At 44.6% G+C, this 24,800-nt stretch overlaps 1 protein-coding gene across 6 annotated transcripts in view; it reads right to left on the reverse strand.

Moving 5' to 3' along the window:
• The window catches only part of DCC (DCC netrin 1 receptor), a 1,000,213-nt gene that overhangs the window by 678,436 nt on the left and 296,977 nt on the right, over positions 1–24,800 (reverse strand). The window contains exon 1 of one of the 6 annotated variants that reach the window (XM_068251344.1): positions 16,318–16,439. The exons of the other annotated variants lie outside the window; for them this stretch is intronic. The gene's annotated coding sequence lies outside the window, so the exon portion shown is untranslated. Of the gene's footprint in view, positions 1–16,317; positions 16,440–24,800 lie in introns of those variants that run through there. 6 annotated transcript variants of the gene reach the window in all.

Here is a 24,800-nt window from a genome sequence, read left to right on the forward strand (position 1 = left end):
ATATATATATATAGAGAGAGAGAGAGAGAGAGAGAGATAGATAGATAGATAGATAGATAGATAGATAGATAGATAGATAGATAGATAGATAGATAGATAGATAGATAGATTATTTTTACCGGTGCCTATCAGGGCCCGTTTCCATTATCGCGGTTTTCGCCGCGATTCCGCAGAGTTTCCCCGCACATGAATCGCACGGGGAAACTCTGCCATAGGGGATGACGGCGCCGCGGCGGAATGGCTTGCAGGAGCGATTCGGCTGGAACCCCCTGCAGAATTCGCGGCGGAGGCTGCGAATCCCATAACCGTGCATGGCACGGCTCATGGGATTCGCCTGTGATCCCGCCCACCCGCTCAGTGCCGGCGTGCGTCTGCGAGACGCACGCCGCACTAGTGGAGACGAGCCCTGAGTGAAACTGTCAATTACTGGTTTAACTGTCAATTACTGGTGCCTTAGGGCAGAAGCAGTGAAAAGCCAATCACCAAGAAAAAGGGGCGACATTGATTTTGACTGTGATATGTAGCAAAATTGGCGATTGGCTGTTGAAGGAAACCTCAAGCGAAAATGATAATGTGTAGTACAGATAAGACATTGAGCATTAATAACATAGAAAAGAGTCTCATATTGTTTCCAGTTCTCAAGCTCACTCCAACCTGAATTATCGCAAATTCTTTCTGTTTTAGGAAAGCAAACTTTTGTTTTTTGTATGGTTTCCAGTACAGGGAGAGAGTTAAAAAAAACTGCAGTTGTTATGTACAGTATGTAAAAGAGCTTCTCTGAGCTGTTCGAATACAGTCCAGTTTTCCAAAGCACTTAAACAGCTAAGAAACAATGAGAGACAGTGTGAGATAAGGTTTTACTGCAGGAAAGTTCAAAGGGTCATTTTTTTCTGCTTTTTTTTATAGCTGAAAAGACAGAGTGTGGTTTTAAATCTATGACAGTATAATGCAATGTTATAGAAAAAACGATATAACTGAAATTAAAAACTTGAGACACTTTCCTTTGCTACTAATGTTCTATTCATTATCCTTACTACACATACAATTCATTATATCATAAGTTTTTTTCGCTTCAAGTTTGCTTTAATTCTACATACGCCAGTGGAGCGGTTCGCTCTGAAAGCGCTATTTGCCATTCCCTAAGCGATCAGCCTGATTGCTGCTTTATAAGTCTATAGCGTAAACACAGTATATAAATAAAATCAACAGCCTAACAAAAACATAATACATTGCCTTTAAAACCTATGGCAGAACCGGGATCAATATCCGTGCGTCTTTTAAACCCGGTTCAACAGCAGCGACCGCTCCAACTCCATCTCCAGTGATTAGATACTGATTGACACCATATGTCATATTACCGTCTCGGAGGACAGAGTGTGGACAAGTAAAATCGTGTTTGATAGCAGAACTATAGACAGATGACGCTCTCGCCTCTGATCGCGAGGAGGGCGCGGCGCTGCTGGGAGATGGGCTGATTCTATAGACGTGTTATTTAGGGACCAGCCTAGGAGGTTATTAATACAACTCAAATTACATTCCCACTAAATCACCAGAATATATAAGGTCACATGCTGTGTAGCTGTTGTGCGTCTTCGAGGTAGACGGCAATATGAGAAATGTGAAATCATATTTAGATGTGGCTTCCAGTCTTAAATATTTATAATTGCATTTAGGATTATATTTGCGAGAATCAATGCAAAAGGAATATTGGCATTGTCCCTCACCACCAGGGGCGTAACTAGAAATCACTGGGTCCCCCGGCAAAACTTTGAATCCCCCCTCCCCTGCTTTCTGCACAGGTAAACTGAGAACCAATGTTATTCAATTGGCTACTAGTGCACCATTGAATCTGTGTTCCCCATGCAGATAAAGGGCTGGTGCACACCAGAGCGGTTCCGAAGCGTTTTTAAAACGCTTGCAGGGGGGAAACCGCTTGGCTAATGAAAGTGAATGGGATGGTGCACACCAGAGCAGTTCGTTTTTTCCACAAACGAAAAACTCGGGGGCTGCAGCATTTTTGAGATTTCTGAGGCGTTTCTGCCTCAATGTTAAAGTATAGGAAAGTGGAAAACCGCTCTGAAAAACGCTAGATCAGAGCCGTTTTCCAGGCGTTTTTGTTACAGAAGCTGTTCAGTAACAGCTTTACTGTAACAATATTTGTAATCTGCTTCACAAAAACGCTCCAGAAAACCGCTAGGCATGTTTAGAAAACGTCTCTACATGCCTAGAATCGCTCTGAAATCTGATTCAAAAACCTCTAGTGTTTTGTAGATCTGCTAGAGGTTTTGGGTGTGCGCTGGGCCAAACACAGACAGCAGTGAAGCTTCTGTGATAAAACATGCACGTTTTCACACATACAGACACACATGGGGTTTGATTCACTAAACCATGATAACTATTATCACGGTCGCGCCAGCGTTTTGCGCGCATTATAACGCACGTAACGTTTTGCGCGCGCAAACGCGAATTTTCACGCGGAAGATGTAATTTGGCTTCCAGCTATCGCTGGTGGCGGCGCTCGGCTGCAGCACCGACGATCAATGTTCTCCTTGGATTGCCTGATGAAGCGGTGGCCTTGCTCGTGAAACGCGTTGCGTACTGGTGATCTAAATAAATGTTATTTTTGTAATAAAAATAACGAATCCTTGTCTGTTTTTCCCTTGAGGGAGGTAAGTCCACCAACTTCCCCCTTTTAAACTTTTTTTAGATGTTTTTACTCTACTTTGGCGCCTCTGTTCAAAAGTTCTGCTTACAGTGCTTTAACCACTTCACCACTGAGGGGGTTTACCCCTTGAACACCAGAGCAATTTTCACCTTTCAGCGCTCCATCCATTAATTCGTTTATAACTTTATTATTACTTATCGCAATGAAATGAACTATATCTTTTTTTTTTCGCCACCAATTAGGCTTTCTTTAGGTGGGACATTATGCCAAGAATTATTTTATTTTAAATGTGTTTTAATGGGAAAATAGGAAAAAAATATTATTTTTCAGTTTACGGCCATTATAGTTTTTACATAATGCATGCTACTGTAATTAAAACCCATGAAATGTATTTGCCCATTTGTCCCGCTTATAAAACCATTTAAATTATGTCCCTATCACAATGTTTGGCGCCAATATTTTATTTGGAAATAAAGGTGCATTTTTTTCAGTTTTGCGTCCATCCCTAATTACAAGCCCGCAGTTTATAAAGTAACAGTGTTATACCCTCTTGACATAAATATTTAAAAAGTTCAGTCCCTAAGGTAATTACTTATGTTTTTTTTATTGTATTTTTATTTTGTTTTTTTAAATTACAAAAAAAAAAAAAAAAAAAAAAAATTGGGGAGTGTGGGAGGTAATTAGTTAATTTATTGTGTAATCCAATATATTTGTATGTGTAAAATGCTTTAGGGTGTAGTTTACTATTTGGCCACAAGATGGCCACAGTGAGTCTGTTTACATGCGACCTGTAAGCGTCCGGAAGGAGTAGGAGGCTGGGAGAATCACAATGATCGCGCTGTTTCTAATAGAAGCAGCGGATCATTGCGGGGGCTTAGATCAACGAACGGGAATGGATTTTCCCGTTCATTGATCTCCGGGCGAGCGGGTGGCGGCGTGCACGAGCAGCGGGTGCGCGCGCACAAGCGGCGGGAGCGCGGACAGCGGCGGATTTCTCTGTCCCTGGGGGTGAAAGGATGGAAAAAGGGACGAGAAATTCGTACCGCCGGGGGTAAAGTGGTTAAAAGTCATTTGAGCTCCGTCTTTTGACGGCGCCCAAATCACTCACTGAGCTGCGCTATAGGCGTAATTCCTATTACGGCCTATGGTGGCGCCTCCAAATCTCCTGTGCTGTTTTAACAGCTTTGGGTCCAGCAAAGCTCTGTATAAAAGACTAATATAACGTAATATCTTCAGAGAACAATCCTTCAGTACCTTGTGTAATTGTGGCGTTTCCTCTGAATAGCTTTAGGCTTTTATTTCAGGTGAACATATTTCCCCCCTAATTAGGATGCACTAAACGCAGCCTTTGAAAGAAAAGAAAACACTTTTAAAAATAGATCCCCCATCCCACGATGAGCAAAGGTGACCCAGAGGCATTTTATGTATTTTTAGGCTGAAATTACAGCTGCTTTCTCCGATAAACAACATTTAGTCATTTTGCTGTTAACCACGAAAGAAACATTAGCTCCCAAATGGCTCATTCCCACCAATTATGTGACTTAATTAGGAAAAAAAAGAGGATGCAAAGTGCACCCTCCGATTTCAGAAGCATAAAACAGGGAGAAAACTGAAAGCCAATTAGACAAGAGCGCATTGTGCGTGGGGGACTCTGCTGACATTCAATTAATGGCTCCACTTACAGGAAGCTGTATAGGATGCATCCGCAGCGGGGGACTTCATCACTAACATCAACAGTATTTACCTTGATTGCCAAGAAAATTGCATGGATGTCCTCTGGTACCAGAACCTCCATCCTCATAATCAGCCAGCCGTAAAATGGAGATGGGGGGGAAAACACACAGAGAGAAGGACCCTTGAAAAAGCAAGGGGAGGGCTCTCAATGCCAGTCAGTCAGCAGCAAAAGCACAGAAATCTTGGGATTTCTCTTTTAGGATAAAAACATGCACAGTATGCATAATGGTGCGTACACACATCCAATTTTGATTGACCAATTTATGGGCATTATTCGAGGTGTGGCAGGGGCAAATCTTAACACAGCAAGGACAACCATACTATCCCAGGAAAAAAAAACTCACATACATAAAGTAGATAAATACTTGTTCTACTTACATAATATATGTATTGTACTGTCCACATTTTGATTTAAGTGAATGTTATATAGTAAATAAATAGACATTTGCTCCAGGCATTTTCCATCTTTACTGCCTCTGACTGGAGCCAATCCTGAAGTAATTTCCTCCCATAGGCCTGGTGCACACCAAAAACCGCTAGCAGATCCGCAAAATGCTAGCAGATTTTGAAACGTTTTTTCTTATTTTTCTGTAGCGATTCAGCTAGCATTTTGCGGTTTTGTGAAGCGTTTTTGGTATAGTAGATTTCATGTATTGTTACAGTAAAGCTGTTACTGAACAGCTACTGTAACAAAAACCGCCTGGCAAACCGCTCTGAACTGCCGTTTTTCAGAGCGGTTTGCGTTTTTCCTATACTTAACATTGAGGCAGAAACGCCTCCGCAATCCAAAATCTGCAGCAGCCCGGGAGTATGCGTTTCTGCAAAACGCCTCCCGCTCTGGTGTGCACCAGCCCATTGAAATACATTACCCTAGCGGATCCGCACCCGCAAGCAGATCGCAAACCGCAGTGGAAACGCTCCGGTGTGCACTAGGCCTTACTCTTTTTTTTTTTTCCTCCTGCCTGAAATGGTGTATACACTGCTAGCCCTCTTCCCCACTAAGTTCTGTAGGAACTGCATTGTCTAGCTTGCTTTGTAAACACATGTGAGCACAGCATCTATCTATCTATCTATCTATCTATCTATCTATCTATCTATCTATCTATCTATCTATCTATCTATCTATCTATCTATCTATCTATATAATAGAGTAAGTGCCTCAACCTTCAAGCAAGAAGAAGAAGTAGCGCCCTGCCCCCAGGGCCGGTCCAAGCAAGAAGAAGGGGCTGGTCCAAGCAAGAAGAAGTAGTGTCATATCAAACCAAGGGCAAAGAGGGAAAATTTGCATATTTGCATATTCAGTAGCAGTGCATTGTGGGTAACCACAAATGTTCACTTATAGCTGAATTAATGCAGATTTGCTTCTGTTTTAAGATGGAAAATTACACCAAGCTTTGCTTTTTTTTAGTAGGAGGGCTTTTCGGTCTGTTTTATACTCCTATACATTCTTAGTAGTTTGGGTCACTCTGAGCTGCTTAGTACTGGTCCAAGCCCTATCTCATACAGCCTTATCAATCCCTGCTATGTACTGATGAGGACCAAATGTCTGAAATAGGCTGTTACATGTGGGTGTGATATGACTGTGTCAAACTTAAAGCTATAGGCTTGCTTGAATTACTAAGGGTGAAAAGGAAGAATTTGCATATTTAGTAGCAGTGCATTGTGGGTAATCACAAATGTTCACTTATAGCTGAAATATTGCAAATTTTCTTCTGTTTTAAGAAGGCAAATTACACCAAGCTTTGCTTTTTTTAGTAGAAGGTCATTTTGGTCCCTTTTATCCACCTATACATTCTGAGTGGTTTGGGTCACCCTGAGCTGCTTTGGTACTCTGTTGTACTGGTCCAAGCCCTATCTCATACAGCCATATCAATCCTTGCCATGTACAGATGAGGACCAAAAGTCTGAAACAGGCTGTCACATGTGGGTTTGATATAGCTGTGTAAAATGTAAAGCTATAGTCTTGCTATACACCAGTGGTTCTGGATGCTTGCGTGGCTTGCTAAGGGTGAAAAGGAATTATTTGCATATTTAGTAGCAGTGCATTGTGGGTGACCACAAATATTCACTTATAGCTAAATTATTGCATATTTCCTTCTGTTTTAGGAAGGCAAATTACACCAAGCTTTGTTTTTTTTAGTAGGAGGTCTTTTTGGTCCCTTTTATCCCCCTATACATTCCGAGTGGTTTGGGTCACCCTGAGCTGCTTTGGTACTCTGTTGTGCTGGTCCAAGCCCTATCTCATTCAGCCATATCAATCCCTGTCATGTACTGATGAGGGCCACAAGTCTGAAACAGGCTGTCTACATGTGGGCTTGATATGACTGTGTAAAATTTAAAGCTATATGCTTGCTATACACCAATGGCTCTGGATGCTTGCTTGGCTTACCAAGGGTAAAAGGGGTAATTTGCATATTTAGTAGCAGTGCATTGTGGGTAACCACAAATGTTCACTTATAGCTGAATTATTGCAGATTTCCTACTGTTTTAAAAAGGCAAATTACACCAATACAGTGTGCGACATTGCAGGAAGTGACAGGTGAGGGGGGGGGGGGGGTTTCCTGCTGAGCTTAAGCAGGAGGGGGAACGCACATGGGGGCCCAGGTGAGGGGGGGTCCAACCCCCCTCCCCACCACTGTGCCCAATACCCCCTTCCTGCCCTCTACCCTCTTATGTGGCGTATGCTATGCCGCGGGTCGGCTAGTATAATCATATTTTAGCAGCTTCTGCAGAGGGGAGAGGTGTATTTCTCTTCTCAGCCTCGTGTCACACTGAACTGCCCTCAGCCAATCAGTGAGGAGCAGGAATGTGGGAGGGGAGATAACAAGCTTCTCTTTCCCTGGCAACATACGAGAACAGAGCCAGGTTGACTAAGATAAGATTCATTACAGCAGACATATTTATGACTAGCTGGTCGCCCGGCGTTGCCCGGGTATGTAATTGGCTAGTGTTAGCTCTATCCACTTTTTCTAATCCTAACACACAATTAGGGCTGGAACCCACAAGAGCGTTTTTTTGAGCATTTTGGCAGCGCTGCGATACGCTAGCGTTTTGCCAAAACGCTCAGCTGATGTTAATGGATGGGGCAACTTCCACAGGAGCGTTTGCGTTTCCCAGAAACGCAAACGCAAGACGTGCAGCATTTTGGGAGCGTTAGCGCTTCAATGTAAAGTATTGAAACGCTAGCGGAAACGCTCAGCAAAACCTAAACTGAGCAGTTTTGCTAGCGTTTTACGGCTCAGCACACTGTAACAAAAATAAAAATAATTCACAGGACCAATCAGGATAAAAACGCAAAACAGAACCGCTGAGCAAAAAAATACAATGTTGCAAAACGTGACCGAAAACGAGCATGAATCCGTTTGCAAACCGCTCAGACAAAACTCTAGCGGTAGCGTTTTGCCTTTGCTGTTTTCAGTGGGTTCCAGGCCTTACTCAATGATGACCTAGTTTGTGAGCTTTGCGGTCTTTGGCATCAATAATTGGCTGTGGCTCCACTACTTTGAAAATCAATAGGTGAATTTTGATTAGCTTTTGTAGGCTCCACCTAGTTTTCTGAATATTAATCCCAGTCACCCACTGTGCAAAGTTTAAGAACCCTGCCATTCACAGACAGTGTAAGAATGGCTGCAGTTTACATTCTGGCAGTGAAATTTGTATTTTTCTCCACCCACTGATGTCCTAATGTTTCCCGGGTATGTATTTGGCTGCTGTTAGCTGTGGCCACTTTTTCTAACCCTAACACACAATTGTCAATAGTCAATGACCAAGTTTGTGAGATTTGTGGTCTTTGGCATGAATAACTTTCATGGAAATGAAACACATCTGATTTGCTGTTTGTGGCCCCACCCCTTTTCTAAATATTTAACCCCAGTCACCCAATGATCAACTGTACCAGGTTTGAGGCTTGTGCCATTAACAGTGCAAAAATGGCAGCAATTAAATATTTGCCTTGAAAATAAGTGAATTGTGATTGGTTTTTGTAGGCTCCACCCACTTTTCTGAATATTAATCCCAGTCACCCAGTGACCAACTGTGCAAAGTTTTAGAACCCTACAATGAATAGTGTAAGTATGGCTGCAGTTTACATTTTCCCAGTGAAATTTGTGTTTGTCTCCGCCCACTGAAGACTCGGCATTGCCCAGGTATGTATTTGGCTGGTGCTGGCTCCGCCCACTTTTTCTAACCCTAACACAAAATTACTTAATGACCAAGTTTGTGAGCTTTGCGGTCTTTGGCATCAATAATTTGCATTGAAATAAAATAAATCTGATTGGCTGTGGCTCCACCCCTTTTCTGAATTTGAACCCCAATCACCCAATGGCCAACTGTACCAGGTACAGGTGATTAACAGTGCAAGAGGCTTGTGCCATTAACAGTGCAAGAATGGCATCAATTAAATATTCCCCTTATAGATTAATAGGTGGATTTTGATTGGCTTTTGTAGGCTCCACCCACTTTTCTGAATATTAATCTCAGTCACCCAGTGACCAACTGTGCAAAGTTTGAGAACCCTACCATTAGTAGTGTAAGAATTGCTGCAGTTTACATTTTCTCAGTGAAATTTGTATTTGTCTCCGCCTACTGATGACCCAGCATTGACCGATTATGTATTTGGCTGGTGTTGGCTGCGCCCACTTTTCCTAACCCTAACACACAATTACTCAATTACTTAATGACCAAGTTTGTGAGCTTTGCGGTCTTTGGCATCAATAACCTGCATTAAAATGGAACAAATTAGATTGGCTGTTTGGGGCTCCACCCCCTTATATAAATTTAAACCCCAATCACGCAATGATCAACTGTACCAGGTTTGAGGCTTGTGCCATTAACAGTGCAAGAATGGCAGCAACAAAATATTCCCCTGAAAAATCAATAGGTAATTTTTGATTGTTTTTTGTAGGCTCCACCCACTTTTCTGAATATTAACCCCAGTCACCCAGTAACCAACTGTGCACAGTTTGAGAACCCTACCATTAACAGTGTAAGAATGGCTGCTGTTTACATTTTCCCAGTAAAATTTGTATTTGTCTCCGCCCACTTATGACCCGGCGTTGCCCGCTTATGTATTTGGCTGGTGTTGGCTGTGCCCACTTTCCTAACCCTAACACACAATTAATCAATTACTCAATTACCAAGTTTGTGAGCTTTGCGGTTTTTGGCAACAACAATTTGCATTGGAATTAAACAAATCTGATTGGCTATTTGTGGCTCCACCCCCTTTCTGAAATTGAACCCCAGTCTCCCAATGATCAACTATACCAGGTTTGAGGCTTGTGCCATTAACAGTGCAAGAATGGCAGAAATGTAAATATTCCCCTTGAAAATCATTAGGTGAATTTTGATTGGCTTTTATAGGCTCCAACCACTTTTCTGAATAATAACCCTAGTCACCCAACGACCAACTGTGCAAAGTTTGAGAACCCTACCATTAACAGTGTAAGAAAACAAAAGTTTGCTTTCTTAAAACAGAAAGAAGTTGCGATAATTCAGGTTGGAGTGAGCTTGAGATGTCTCCCAGGGCATCACTGCTGAAAATATGCAAAATAATCATTGTTACCCTTAGAAACTAAACACACCTCCAGAACTGCTGGAATGCAATGATGTGTCAGCTTGTAAAATTGTACAGAGCCATAATTTTTTTTTTTTTTTTTTTAACCTCAGATTAGTCTTAATCTCTCCATAGAGACATAAATGCCCCCTAAAAGAGGAATCAGTCCAATCATCATATGGCATTTATTTTTATAATCTTTTTCTTGGGTCGTAAAAAATCAATATTCTCCAGAAATTAATCTTCCCCACACTCTTTCCTGTTTAGACACATAGTAACCCATTAACCTCACGGTCATATCATCCTGACGATAATCTGACAAATTATAATGATACACCTGCATCCTTCTTACAAGCCACAATGGGAAACCGAACCTCCTCGCTATTATAGCAGTATCTTCTCCAAGTATCTCTCTCACTGCAATCATTATGCGTAAAGCAACATTATCCGACATACTATTCCACAACTTATTCGTCTCTTCTACCACCTTCACAATCTCTTTAGCACAACTTCTAGTCTGTATCACACAGTCCCTCTCAAGTGGCTCATAATACTGCCTTTCAAGCCGCACATTCGGTATACTATGTTCCAATAACACAGTCTGATCACCTCCTTCTCTCCCAGACGCTGCAACACATCGCCTGGGCTGCGGAGCAGGGCTATCCGGCTGCCCAGCATCTTCCACCTGAACTTCCATCTCATCATCCGAATCTTCCAGTACAACATACGGATTAGGTGACAGGGGCACCTCTGGAGCACTCCCTACCCCCAACTTCAGCTTCTTACCCCCTCCTACTCTGCTTTCCTCCTCCTTCCTCAGCCTCCCCCTCCCTCCATGCCTCATCCTTGACTTCTGCTTCTCCCACTCCATCTTATCCTGCTCCTCCTTTTTATCCATCTCTGCACCCCAATCTATGGGCTTCTCTCCCCCCCGTGTCTCCTTTACCTCACCAGAACCTACTACCTTCGGCAGCAACACCGCACTCTGCTTCTTCTGCACCTTGGCCACACCCCCCACTCCTGAGGAACTACTACTTCCAGCTCGGCTACTCTGCACCTTCCCGCTGCCCATCCCACTGCTCACCTTACCTTTGTATACTGACTCCTCCCTCCTCTCTGGCTGACCCGCCTCCTCCCGCCGTCTCCCCCGCTCCTGGGTGATCCCCTGCCCCTCACTCACCCCCGCAATCACCTCCGCAGTCTTCCCAACACCGGACCCACTCTGCACAGCCACTTTCCGTGCCAGGGCCTCCTCCTCCCGCAGCATGGCTTGCACACAAGTAGCGTCACCCACCGGCTCCTCCTCCCCAGACACGTCACCATCTGCCGGTGCAGCTCCGCTCACTCTCTCTCCACGAGTCTCCTCCTCCATTCGCTCCACAGCCTGAACACAAGAATCATCACCCACGGACTCCTCAGCCGTCACATTCCCATCTTCCGCAAACAGATCCGCCTGGCTGCACGGACTCTCACCAGCCACTCCCACAATCACTCCAGCCACTCCCACACCAGTCACCTCCGCAATCACAGCCGCTGTCACCTCCGCCGCACGCTCGTCACTCACCCCAGTCTCCTGGCGGCCATCCTCCTCACTGTACTCATCACCCTCCTCACTCTCCACATCCAGCAGCCCAACATCCGCCTCCTCACCACCCAGCGTCACATCCATCACAGCCGCATCATCCAGCAACTCCTCCAACTCCCCAATCACATCGGCAACAGTATCCAGAGACGCCGAGAGCGGGACCACCTCACTGACGTCACCACTCTCAGCGCCCACACCAGTCACCTCCCCACGCTCCACAGACACCTCCCCATTCGCTGCAGCCCCGCTCTCCTGACCACGCCCACCACTCTCTGCAGCAGTCACGTGAGACGCCAAGCCGGCAGAACCTCCGCCCTCCTCTGCCACCGGCCCGGACGCCTCCCTCCGCTCCTCAGCATCAGGTACAGTATCAGGTACAGTATCAGTAGCACGTAACACATCAGCAGCAGCAGCCAGCACAGAGCGCCCGGTGGTATTAGCACCCCAGCCAGCAAACATATTACGGCTCTCCCGAGCCACCTCAGCGTAGGAGAATAAGTTCCTCCCCCTGGTCATCTTACAGTCTCGTGCCATGTGCTCGGCCGACCCGCAGAGATCACACACACGGGGGGCCGGGCACGCAGAGGCCATGTGTCCCTTCAGCCTACAAATGCGGCAGGCTGCCTTATTGGGGCACTGGTCCCTGAAATGGCCATATAGGAAACAATATCGGCAATACTTCGGCTGCCCCTGGTAGTACACCGTGCATCTCTCACCTGCCACGGTAAAGGCAGCCGGAGGGTGCACAGTGCCACCGTACCCATCAGAGTCTTTCTTCAAAACCACCTTAAACTTGATCTTACTCCGATACATCTTATAAGGGTTATACAGTTTCTCAGCATTACCAATATCCTCACAATATTGCTTCAAAAAGGTCCTCACTGTGTGCACTTCCATAAACGGGTTCAAACAATGGACAGTCAAATACTTCACCCCAGGGTCAAACATGGGAGTGATCTGGATCTTCTGCAGCACAGGATAAGTCCCCTCCAAAACCAGCTTCTTCCAATTTTCACATAGTGCAAGACATTTCTCCTCGGTATAAAGAGAAAGATCATAAGTGCCCAATTCCACAAACTCCTGAATGGCATAGATCTCTGTTACCTGTAGGTCTAGGATATCCAGCAGCACATCGACACAGACCGTCTTCAGACCGATTTCCTTCACCGCCTCCTTATCCACCTGAATTCGCACAGAATTGCGCAGCGGCGTTCTCCTGGGCTCCGTCATCACAGCAACCAGCTAGACGACCTTCGCCCCTCTGATGTTCCCGGGGCCCCCAAAAGGAGACCCCCCACTAAACCTCCTGACTCAGAACCAAATACAGACACACTTGGTCTAAGCCAAAAGGCCGAGCGGCGATGCACTGCCTGATTTGGATTGTTTGAGCCTCATCAGTGCATGGCATAGATTAATTTGGCTCTATGCAGTAGGGCTTGTAACACCGAGAGCTACAATGGTCCTAAAAGCCCCCTTTGAGAGCTACAATGGTCCTAAAAGCCCCCTTACTAAAAGATGTTAAGAAAAACAAATGTTTGCTTTCTTAAAACAGAAAGAATTTGCGATAATTCAGGTTGGAGTGAGCTTGAGATGTCTCCCAGTGCATCACTGCTGAATATATGCAAATTAACCATTCTACCCTTGGAAGCTAAACACACCTCCAGTGTAACAGTGTATGGCTGCAGTTTACATTTTCCAGTGAAATTTGTATTTGTCTCTTTTTGGTTATGGGAATAAAAAGTATCCTATACTTTATTCCAGGTAATGTACTATGTGTGTGCCAAATTTCATTCAAATCCGTTCAGCCGTTTTTGCGTGATCGAGTAACAAACATCCAAACATCCGAACTTTCCCATTTATTATATTAGTAGGATTATATTGGAATGCTTGCAATGCAGGGTCAGGATGTAGAATACCATGATGAACACAGAGCAGTGGTTAAATGGAATTTGACTTTATGGCTGACAATCCCACTGTGTCTCTTTTTCTTAACTCAAAAAGTTGTGGAGTATACATAATGACAGTACAAAGTCCTACCTGTTCTAAGGCCATGTATTTCATTTACCGTACTGTACCCAGGGTTGCTCGTAAACTACGCCAGTGCGAATCTACGCATCGTAGTCCGCAACTACGCATCGTAGTTCATAGACGAAGTATAAAAACTTCGCGTACGTATTTCCGTGTAGTCGTAGTACCGATATTCGAAGTTTCGCCCACTACGCGTAGTTGACGTATGTATTGCGAAGTCAACTACGTGTGCAGTAACTGTGTCTATACGGATCATTGCGCATGCGCAGAAATATTATTGCCCTTCTATACGTATACAATTCCGCATTGAAAGGTGGAATGTACGCATATATTATCTCATACATGCGCATATTTAGCGGATTATTGCGGAAATTTTTCCACATAAGAGCATAAGCGTCCGCATACACTACGCTTCGCACTACGTGAAGCTTCCGTATTTTAACGTGTAGTCTACGTAATGCAAACGTAGCAAAGCTTCTGATTTCGAAACCGTAGTTTGGCTAGGCGTAATTGTGTAGAACTGCGCGTAGTTCCAGCGTAGGGAATTTGGCTGACTACGACCATCCCTAAAACCTCAGAGAATTAAAAAGAGTTTAAAGTTGAGCATCTTGATTCATTTTGAAAAAAAAATGGAAATTAGCACAATGAGGTTTAGGGAAGAAAGAATTACTAAGAGGGGAATTATTTATTTAAAACTATAAATGAGAGGCAATCGTTCAGGGCGGTCTTAGCCAATAATCTAGTAGTGTGTGTACAACTGCCCCATGATGCGGTTTAGGGATCCACTATAGCAAATCGCTAAATGATAAACAAGTAATAATAATAATGGCAGTATTTGTATAGCGCCTTTCTCCTGTCGGACTCAAAGCACTTGCGAGGCAGCCACTAGAGCGCACTCAGTAGGCAGTAGCAGTGTTAAGGAGACTTGCCCAAGAAACTCCTTACTGAAATAGGTGCTGGCTTACTGAACAGGCAGAGCCGAGATTTGAACCCAGGTCTCCTGTGTCAGAGGCAGAGCCCTTAACCATTACACTATCCAGCCACTGCTACATTTAGTTGTTTTTGTTTCCCATGCTGCAGGATGTCACTTCCTGCTTTTGTGTGCTGCACTGTTACTAGGCGCTACTCTCCTCTCGCCGAGCCGCTGCCTATTTGCAGTTCTGTGAGGATTGGGGATGGGGTGAAAACAGGAAGCTACATACCTGTACTGAGACCAATGTCCTATATAGGGGGAAACCATTGGCTGCCAATACTGGGCGTGGCGACCTATATGGGGACAACTTTGTCTACTTAATATTATGGGAAAAGGGGCCTCTGACTGGGGAAGGGCCATAAACGATGTTCTGCTTGGGGCCACAAAAATATTAGCAGCACCCTTGTCGATAACGGGATCAATTTTATGAAGTTATCATGAGAACATTGACCCCATTATCGATCAGCAACAGTTTGGACATGTACAACAGAATTTTCCCAAAAAGTCATTTTCGCACCGAAAATGCCATTTTCGATATTGAGAAATTTAGTGAAAAATAGGCTTGTATTTGCAAAGAAAAGAAATCAATATTTTTACAGCGAAAAATCTATATTTTTCACTGCACAAAAAACAAAACATGAAAAGCGCGACAACGCAGAAAAACACTATATTTCCTACAATTTTTACGACAAAAATAAGCAAAAACCGCGAAAAACTACAAAAAAAACCCACACATTTTTGATGGAATTTTTCACACGAAAATCGAATTTAACATTATTTTCCCAAAAATTGACCTCGAAAAGAATATTGGCATTTTCACTCATCGCTGATGTACACACATTTTCCTGTCAGATTACCCGTCAGTCGGACGGGAAAATGAATCGCACATTGTCTAAAAGGAAATAAATATGTCAGCCTCCCTATCCCTCTCCCTTCAGGTATGAAAGAAAGACTTTATAGCACATGACATGCCACTTAGCACTGGATTTCCAGAATATCTAAATCAGCCTCCCTATTAGCATAACAATTGTGACCTGATTAGCACTGAGTGGAGCGCTAATTCACCTCCTAATTGTTCCTATAGTGATTGTCTTTACACCTCTGCATCTCTCGCATAATGCTCAGGAAAGTATAAAAAATAAAATAAAGATGAGAGTGATAAGAATAAGCATAGAAAAATCATCAAAAGCGCTACATTTTTTACTTTAAAGAGAAATTCCAACCTAGAATTGAATGTGATGTCATGTGTCACAGCTGAGAGATCAAATTACAACTAGTGATTAGACACAAATGAGGGGGAATTAGTCAGGCTAAACTCTCAAAATTCATACAGGGTGCATTTCTCTCTGTTTTCCTTCCATCCTGTGCAGAGTTCAGCTACACTTTAAGTGATTTCCCCCCCTTTCTCTCCTGCTGCCTCTGGATGGGTTTTGCTGTTCAGTTTAATACTAACTTATTAACATCCTCCTGTGGACCAAATGAAATTCTCTCCCGGAGAGAAACACCAAATACAATTACGCTGCCAGCACTTGTGTATGACTGAGAGGCTGTGTGTCCCCAGCCTGATTGTCTTTATGAATTGTCCTTATGCCTTCGCTTGCCTTCCCTGCTCTGTTCCATCAGCCTTTGCTGTTTTTTCTCCCTTTCCTTTCAGGTGTATTGAATTAAGGGAAAGATGGCTCAGGTTGTCCCTCGCAGTTACTGCAGTTGGTGTCAAAGCCGTTTGCTGTACTACTGTCATGACTTCACAATTTACTTTCGTGCCTCTGCCTTTATATTACCTCATTTCTAAAGAGCATCTCTTGAGGAGGAAAGGATGATATGGGAACCTGAAAATATCGGCCTGATTTTATTACTGAGGCAGGCCTATGGAGGTAAACGTAGAACAGTTACCGAGGGCAACCAACCAGATTTCAGCTTGTAGTTTAGTGTGGAGAGTTGTGATTGGTTGTGCTGGTAAACTTTCTCTTTTTAGGGCTGGCAGTCACAAGAGCTGTTTCAGCCAGGGGCGTAGCCATAGGGGGTGCAGAGTTTGCGACCGCATTGGGGCCCTTGGGCCAGAGGGGCCCTCCTTCAACTACAGTATTAGCACTCTATTGGTCCTGTGCTTATAATATTCACTGCTATAGATGCTTGGAATAGTGGTAATCATTAACAAACTGTTCCCCATCCCCTTCTTGCACCTCTGACACTGTAGTTGCCATTGGCAGGTTTTGGCAGCCATATCAATTGTTATGTATAGAGTGCTTAGGGGGGCCCAATGTAAAACTTGCATCGGGGCCCACAGCTCCTTAGCTACGCCACTGGTTTCAGCCTTGCTTTGGAATCGCAGGCAGAACAGGAATATCCACCAGGCAACCTAAGTAGGTGCTTGGGGCTTAGTGGGTGTCAGGGGCCCTACTTGCCACCTTCTCTGACCTCTCTCCACTCCAGCTTAAACAAAGAGCACCAAATCCACTGCCGTGCTTAGGGCCCCATTATATCGCAATCCATCTCTGATCGCAGGCGATTCCAAAAGGGAATTGGGGTGATTCCACAGGAACAATTGTGATTTCCCTAAATGGTCAAGGCTCCTGTAGCATTTTGGGCATGATTGCACTTCAGTACAGAGTATTGGTGAGCTGCCAAATCGCTAAAGCAAAATCGCTACAAAAAATGCTTAGTGATTGCGTTTATATTATTATCATTAATTATTGCAAAGCTTAGGGCTGTGGAGATAAGTTTTGCGATTTCACTTAAAGTGAACCTCCGGACTAAAAATCCACTCAGCAGAACTGAAAAGGCTTGGTGTTTCTTTAACAGTTTCACAGCATGAGAAGTTTGTTTTTCTTACCAAAGCATAATTTTTAGCTGCATTTTTAGCTAAGCTCCACCCATCAAAAAAGGTGGCCCGAGCTTTTATTCCCTGATGCTGTGCAGAGCGTGATGGGATTTCCTATGTTGTTCCTATGTTGTTTTTCACATGGCCTAGCTAGAGTTGAGCCGAAATTTTCGTAATTTCGCATTACTATAATTACGCATGCGAAATTTGCGATTACGATGCGAAATTACGGTAGCGTAATTGCCATTAAAATCGTAATTGAAAATACCGTAAGCGTAATTTTCAACGCGTAATTTCGCGTTTCGTTCATGCCGTAATTTCGAATTAAACGCTACCGTAATTTCCTTAATTCCTTCCGTAATTTTTTAAAACCGTAACGCTCCGTATAATGTAAAAAAGCCGCCGACTTTAAGGGTTAATAGCAAAGCCCCCTTAAATGCCAAGAGCCTCAAATTTGGAGAATATATTAAGGAGATCAGGAGGAATAAGAGGAAATTTTTTTTTTTCAAAAAGACCTTATAGTTTTTGAGAAAATCGATGTTAAAGTTTCAAAGTAAAAATGTATACATTTAAAAACCCGCCGACTTTAACGGTTAATAGCAAAGCCTGCTTAAAGTTTAGGAACACCAAATTCCTAGGGTATATTAAGGGGATCAGTGGGAATAAGAGGAAAACATTTTTTTTCAAAAAGACCTTATAGTTTTTGAGAAAATCGATTTTTAAGTTTCAAGGGCAAAAATGTCTTTTAAATGCGGAAAATGTCAGTTTTTTTTGCACAGGTAACAATAGTGTATTATTTTCATAGATTCCCCCAAGTGGGAAGAGTTTTACTTACTTCGTTCTGAGTGTGGGAAATATAAAAAAAAAACGACGTGGGGTTCCCCCTCCCAGACCTCTTTAACCCCTTGTCCCCCATGCAGGCTGGGATAGCCAGAATGCGGAGCACCGGCCGCGTGGGGCTCCGCACCCTGACTATACCAGCCCACATGGTCCATGGATTGGGGGGTCTCGGAAGGGGCAGCCAAGCTTTCCCCTCCCCCTCCGAGCCCTTGTCCAATCCAAGGACAAGGGGCTCTTCTCCACCTCCGATGGGCGGTGGAGGTGGAGGCCGCGATTTCCTGAGGGGGGGTTCATGGTGGAATCTGGGAGTCCCCTTTAAAAAAGGTCCCCCAGATGCCCACCCCCCCTCCCAGGAGAAATGAGTATAGAGGTACTTGTACCCCTTATCCATTTCCTTTAAGAGTTAAAAGCAAATAAACACACAAACACTTAGAAAAAGTATTTTAATTGAACAAAAAACATAAGCACGAAAAAAGTCCTTTAATATTCTTAATTAACCATTAATACTTACCTGTCCCTTTAAATAAATGATCCCTCGAAATAGCCTCGGAAATGTTCTATCAGTTACAATGTAACAAAGTTATTACAATGTAACAACTTTGTTACATTGTAACTACGCCGCACCCGACGTCACTCGCCGCTCAGCCGCCGCATACGCGTCTGCGCTGCACGGACCCGACAGAGCTCTGAGCTATATAGCTCAGAGCTCTGAGAAGCATCTTTGAATTTGGGCTCCAAGGAGCCCCATTGGTCCTTAGCAGACCAATGGGGTTCCTTCTGATTTGAAGGAACCCCATTGGTCTGCTAAGGACCAATGGGGCTCCTTGGAGCCCAAATTCAAAGATGCTTCTCAGAGCTCTGAGCTATATAGCTCAGAGCTCTGTCGGGTCCGTGCAGCGCAGACGCGTATGCGGCGGCTGAGCGGCGAGTGACGTCGGGTGCGGCGTAGTTACAATGTAACAAAGTTGTTACATTGTAATAACTTTGTTACATTGTAACTGATAGAACATTTCCGAGGCTATTTCGAGGGATCATTTATTTAAAGGGACAGGTAAGTATTAATGGTTAATTAAGAATATTAAAGGACTTTTTTCATGGTTATGTTTTTTGTTCAATTAAAATACTTTTTCTAAGTGTTTGTGTGTTTATTTACTTTTAACTCTTAAAGGAAATGGGTAAGGGGTACAAGTACCTCTATACTCATTTCTCCTGGGAGGGGGGGTGGGCATCTGGGGGACCCTTTTTAAAGGGGACTCCCAGATTCCACCATGAACCCCCCCAGGAAATCGCGGCCTCCACCTCCACCGCCCATCGGAGGTGGAGAAGAGCCCCTTGTCCTTGGATTGGACAAGGGCTCGGAGGGGGAGGGGAAAGCTTGGCTGCCCCTCCCCTTCCGAGACCCCCCAATCCATGGACCATGCGGGCTGGTATAGTCAGGGTGCGGAGCCCCACGCGGCCGGTGCTCCGCATTCTGGCTATCCCAGCCTGCATGGGGGACAAGGGGTTAAAGAGGTCTGGGAGGGGGAACCCCACGTCGTTTTTTTTATATTTCCCACACTCAGAACGAAGTAAGTAAAACTCTTCCCACTTGGGGGAATCTATGAAAATAATACACTATTGTTACCTGTGCAAAAAAACCTGACATTTTCCGCATTTAAAAGACATTTTTGCCCTTGAAACTTAAAAATCGATTTTCTCAAAAACTATAAGGTCTTTTTGAAAAAAAATTGTTCCCCTTATTCCCACTGATCCCCTTAATATACCCTAGGAATTTGGTGTTCCTAAACTTTAAGCATGCTTTGCTATTAACCGTTAAAGTCGGCGGGTTTTTAAATGTATACATTTTTACTTTGAAACTTTAACATCGATTTTCTCAAAAACTATAAGGTCTTTTTGAAAAAAAAAATGTCCTCTTATTCCTTCTGATCTCCTTTATATATTCTCCAAATTTGAGGCTCTTAGGATTTAAGGGGGCTTTGCTATTAACCCTTATAGTCGGCGGCTTTTTTATATTATATGGAGCGTTACGGTTTAACGCGAAATTACGGTAGTGTTTAATGCGAAATTACGGCATGAACAAATACCCATTGTAATGCGAAAATTACGCGAAAATTACGCTTACGCGAAATTTCGCAAAATCCTTCTTCATTACGATTATGTACTTACGGCCATAATTGTAATTACACTAATTACGCGAAATTTCGCGAAATCGTAATTACGTCATTACGCTCATCTCTAGGCCTAGCAACTGAGAGAGGTGCTCAGGACACAGGACAGTTGGAACTGTGCCTCATGCTCCGTCACCTCCTTTCAATCCAAAAGATGGCTGCCCCCATGAAATCACAAACATTTGCCTGTTCTTTTAAAACAGGGTGGGTAAGCGATTATATTACCTATTTTAATTAACATAACTAATGTAACTTAATGACAGTATGTTTGTTTAGGCTGGAGTTCCTCTTTAAGCCCAGCCCTTCCTCTATTTTTCTTTGCCTAGTCAGTCCCAGACCCCACTAATGTTGCCCATATACGGTACAGTAAAAACGTGAGATTTTCCTGTTTATTCGGCCAAAACAGTCAAATCGAATGAAAGCAGAAAATAATCTTTTTTTTTTCGATCAAGAAAAACGAACGATTATCCCATTTTGTTTTTATTTTTCGATAAAAAATCCGATAGGACATGTTGGGAAAATCTTTATATTCAATCATTTTTTTCTTGATGTTCTGACACATAGAACATTCATGTATGGTACCTCAAAAACTACGATACGATTTTTTTCGATGTAACGGACTAATCGAACTAAATTATCTAATTCTAAAAAAATAAAGAAAATTGTACCATGTATGGGCTGCATTAGCCTGATATAAGGTGGTGTAAATAATAGAGGGCTGTCCTTACAGCTCTAGAGGGGCTCAGAACAGGAGAAGGGGTCCAAACTTCTTACCCTCCCACTAATCTAGGGGCCCTCCCCTGGAGCTCAGGGCCGGATTTGTACCCTTTATCGCCCAAGGCCACTGTCACCAGCCGCCCCCCTTCAGTATAGGAAGCGAAATGACCCCTCCCCCATTCCCTCCAGTATAGGTAGCGAGATGACCCCTACCCGCTTCCCTCTAGTATAGGTAGCCAGATGACCCCTCCCCTTCCCTCTAGTATAGGTAGCCAGATGACCCCTCCCCTTCCCTCTAGTATAGGTAACCAGATGACCCCTCCCCTTCCCTCTAGTATAGGTAGCCAGATGACCCCTTCCCTCTAGTATAGGTAACCAGATGACCCCTCCCCTTCCCTCTTGTATAGGTAGCCAGATGATCCCTCCCCCCTTTCCCTCTAGTATAGGTAACCAGATGACCCCTCCCCTTCCCTCTTGTATAGGTAGCCAGATGATCCCTCCCCCCTTTCCCTCTAGTATAGGTAGCGAGATGACCCCTACCCGCTTCCCTCTAGTATAGGTAGCCAGATGACCCCTCCCCTTCCCTCTAGTATAGGTAGCCAGATGACCCCTCCCCTTCCCTCTAGTATAGGTAACCAGATGACCCCTCCCCCCTTCCCTCTTGTATAGGTAGCCAGATGACCCCTCCCATTCCCTCTAGTATAGGTAACCAGATGACCCCTCCCCTTCCCTCTTGTATAGGTAGCCAGATGATACCTCCCCCCTTTCCCTCTAGTATAGGTAGCCAGATGACCCCTCCCCCCTTTCCCTCCAGTATAGGTAGCCAGGTTGCTCCCTTAATCCCTCCTTTTCCCACCCCTTTCAGTATAGGTAGCCAACTCGTCTTCACACCACAACAGCCATCAGTGTCACTCATTTCTCCACTCATCTCCAGTGAAGAAGCTTCTTCTTCCTTTCCGTCTCCAATGCTACCCAAGTCGATAGTCACCGGCCACAATGCTAACGTGCACAGAGAGCAAGGTAGCTTCTGCACAGGTGGCTAGCAGCAGAGTACCGCCGTCAGTTGCTCGCCTGATCTCCCTATATTGCAGTTTAGCCTGCTGCTTTGGTGCCCTTGTTCCTGTGGTGCCCTAGGCCATGACCTAGGTTGTCTTGGCCTAAATCTGGCCCTGCTGGAGCTCCTGTGTCTGGGAGCGTTCGGTGCCTGCGCAGTACCACACTGGAGGAAGCCCCAGGTAAGTATAAATGCTGCCCTTTTCAAAGTCTCGGCTTTCCTTTAATAAAGTTATAAATACATAAAATGATTCTCTGTCTGTTTGGTTCGAACACAGAAATAATATTGTTTCACCAAGGCCTTGTTATTTGCAATATCTATTGGCAATTCTAGCGTACGCCGCTGACTCAGTGATGCTGACAAAGGGCACTAATAATAGTTCTATAAATAGGTTTGTCATCGCTATTAAAATAAGAGCAAGTCAATAACAGATGCAAGCAATGTCTATGGGTAGTGGATGTAGGCCCCCTAGCAGATGTCTGCATTTGTCATACTGTATAACGCTATGGCTCATTTGGTACAGTCATACATACAATATATGCTTATTTTTCAAGTGACAATTCATTGTATAGTTAACCTCCTTGCCGGTTATCCCGAGCTGAGCTCGGGGTAAGCCGCCGTGGAGGATTCCTCAGGCCCTGGTGGGCCGATTTGCATATTTTTTTTCTTCAAACATGCAGCTAGCACTTTGCTAGCTGCGTGTTTGTTCCGATCGCCGTCGCTTGCCGCCGATCCGCCGCTACCCGCCGCGAAAGAGGGCCCCCCCTGCAGACCCCTTGCACAGCCTGGCCAATCAGCGCCAGGCTGTGCTATGGGGTGGATCGGGACTCCCTATGACGTCAATGACGTTGATGACGTCAGTCCAATCGTCGCCATGGCGACGAGGGTAGCCCATATAGGAAATCCCGTTCAGAACGGGATTTCCTGTTGGGTATTTTCGCCGGCAGGGATCGGAGGGGTGGGCGGGATAGCAAAGGGAGGGGGGAAGCATGTAGCTAGGATAACTACATGCCTAAAAAAAAATTGCAAAAAAAAACAACAAAACCCTCCCGCGGCCTTGCGCCGCATATAATCAGAATGGCAGGGAGGTTAAAGGACCACTATCCCAAAATGTAGTCAAATGTAAAATACATGTGTACACATTCTTATAAGATGTACGTTTCTCCCAAGAGTAAAATGCGCTATTAATTACTTTTCTCCTGATACTGTTACTTGCAGTAGGCAGTAAAAATCTGGTTGTTGACAAGTCCATTTACTTAGGGGGGATTCTCAGTATTTCCTTTATTCTTTCAAAAGCACTGCCTGGAAAGGATCTATATAAGCATACCAGCCAGCCTCCCTACCTGCTTGCACACTATATGGACAGTTGAACTGAGCAACTGCAGTTCGGTAAGTGCTTTTGAAAAACAAACAAACGGAGAAAGCCCCATGAGGAAGTGGACTAGTCCAGAACCTGATCTGTCACATTTGTACTACCTACTGTAAGTAACAGCATCATAGGAAAAAATACATTTATAGTGCTTTTTACTCAATACATTTTGTACACATGCATTTTTAAATTTTTCTCTAGCGTGATCCTTTAAGGAGGGACTCTAGTTAATGAGATTATTCTATGCGCCACTATAACAAACATAATGAAGTAGCCATAGTGCAATTGTAAATGTGCCCATAAACTGTACAACCTACCGAGTGGTCGACTGTTCGTTCAATGGGATGCCATAAATGGTGATCAACAACAAAGGATCGTTCTATCAATCGTTCCATCAAACCAAATTTTGGAATTATTATTTTAGTCTGATCGGAATGCTCCGCCCCCATCCCATCACAGCACACAAATCCTCATTCATATGGCCCTACAGCAGAGCGAGGCGACAGGGTCATATGCATGCCCTTCCCGCCCATCGCTACCCCTCACCCAGTGATGTACTCCCTGCTGGACAGGAAGTAAGTCACTGGTATTCCCCGTTGTATTTGCGTTGTTCCGTGCATGCGTGCGGCACTGCAGCCAATATCTTTAAAATCAATGTGTTGCCCGTTGACTTACATTACTTCCTCCGCTGCATCACCGCGGAAGTCTGACGATGATGCGCTGTTGACTTCTCAATGCCTGGATTCCGCCACAATGTGACAAGGTAGCAGCGGCATAACTAGGAATCACCGGGCCCCCCTGCAGCAATTCTGATGTGCCCCCGACTATCCCCCCCCCCCCCCGGGCCATCTCAGGGCTGTTATGGGGGGCTGGAGGGGTCGCAGCATAAGGGAAAATCCCTCGCCACACATCGTTGGGGGGTGGGAATGCTACTTCCTGTACTTCCAGGACGTAGCGTCAGACACTGACGAGAGCGAGGAACATTCGCGGTGGGACGCAGGAAGGTGTGTGTATCTGCCGCTGCCTGGCGCCTGCACAGAGACTGATATTGATGCTGGAGGGGAGCGCAGAGGGGAGAGCCCCGAGGTGAGGGAGGGGAGGGGGACCGTCCCCCCTCCCCGCCGATGTGTGACCATGGCTTTCCCCTCATGCTGCGACCCTTCCAGCCCCCAAAAACAGCCCTGAGCGGGCCCCCCTGCGGGTGTAGGGGCTGCAAGCCCTATTGTTACGCCCCTACACGGTAGGGTAAGTGTGCTAGGCCCCATAGTCTTTCATTGCTGTTGCCTTACCCTGCA

Source organism: Hyperolius riggenbachi, chromosome 1, assembly GCF_040937935.1.
Source record: "Hyperolius riggenbachi isolate aHypRig1 chromosome 1, aHypRig1.pri, whole genome shotgun sequence".
Lineage (NCBI taxonomy): Eukaryota > Metazoa > Chordata > Amphibia > Anura > Hyperoliidae > Hyperolius > Hyperolius riggenbachi.